Source organism: Puntigrus tetrazona, unplaced genomic scaffold, assembly GCF_018831695.1.
Source record: "Puntigrus tetrazona isolate hp1 unplaced genomic scaffold, ASM1883169v1 S000000001, whole genome shotgun sequence".
Taxonomy (NCBI): Eukaryota; Metazoa; Chordata; class Actinopteri; order Cypriniformes; family Cyprinidae; genus Puntigrus; species Puntigrus tetrazona.
The window spans coordinates 1,955,377-1,956,581 of NW_025047681.1; the positions used below are offsets into that span (position 1 = coordinate 1,955,377).

Here is a 1,205-nt window from a genome sequence, read left to right on the forward strand (position 1 = left end):
TATACAGCTCCTTTGCTGGCAACTAGGAAGGTGGAAAAAAATGTAAGAAATGAGATTGTTTGGTCAGACAATATAATTAAAATATGGACAGCTGGACACAAATTGTTACCCTGCTTAGATTGTGTGCTGAGGTTGAAGGACCCTCATCTGTGGGCAAACCCCTAGGTATGTTCTGTGAAAGGACAATGACAGTTTGTTACTCTAATGCAAAAAGGGGCAATACATTATAATGGTATGCATCATACCTCAGTGGATCTACCAGCATTTTCCACTTCTGTCACAGCAGATGTGGTCTCTTCATCGTCATCTTCATCCTACAGGAAAAATATTCAAGTATACATTATCTGACAAAAAAAAACAAAACCTAAAAGCAACTAAAGGTACCTGACAACAAATCACTTACAACTGTGACAGACTGTGTTCTTTCTGGAGAGTCCAATAATACAATCCAACCATCAGTGTCTATAAGAATAAACCCATAAAATTCTCAATATTATCAAAGAAAATAGTACATGAAGAGCAACATGTCAGTCTAAAATCACAGTAGCCTATACATCATATGCAGTTAAATAAAATAAGCCTACATAAAACATTTATCTTGTTCAAAAGCTATTAAAGCCATTGAGAGTCATTTATTAGGACAAAAAAATAAAACAAATCATAGAGGTAAACTCACATTGCACCATTTTTTCACCATCACTTGTGGTGCATGCTGTGTGTGATGAACTGCCCCCTGGAATGCCAGCGACCACTGGTCGCCCTTTATTAAAGGACAGAGCCAGCTCCTCAGATGGGGTGAGGAGGTGGTGGTGGGCCCCACCAGTTAGACGGGCTTCAGTCTTCTTTCTATTAGCTACATGACAGAATGAATATACTAAATCCTGTTATAATAATAGTTCAGTAATTGTGTAATCAAATATTACCTTTTTGCAGAATGTTTTTGTGTTTCATTTTGACTTGGCTTAAACTTCTATGCTCCAGAAGGATTACACCTTATTTAATAAGAAACATACATTATTATTTTAAACTAAACACATAAATGGCAGCAAAAGTAAATGCTTTCATAGTGATATAACATTCAAAAGGATGTATAAATCATACGTCATTATAATAAAACGGGACGCAATACCACATTTGTAATTTAATATACTCACGCATTCACTCTGTCGGTTATTTTTTGCCAAGCCAACTCTTTTGCTTTCGCT

At 36.1% G+C, this 1,205-nt stretch overlaps 1 long non-coding RNA gene across 1 annotated transcript; it reads right to left on the bottom strand.

The window, feature by feature from the left end:
- Window positions 1-256: 256 nt before the first annotated feature.
- Window positions 257-766, bottom strand: LOC122331741. Its single transcript, XR_006248279.1, has 3 exons — window positions 677-766; window positions 404-462; window positions 257-314 (listed from the first exon to the last, which is right to left on the bottom strand). It is a non-coding gene; the product is annotated as an uncharacterized LOC122331741 (long non-coding RNA).
- Window positions 767-1,205: the final 439 nt, after the last annotated feature.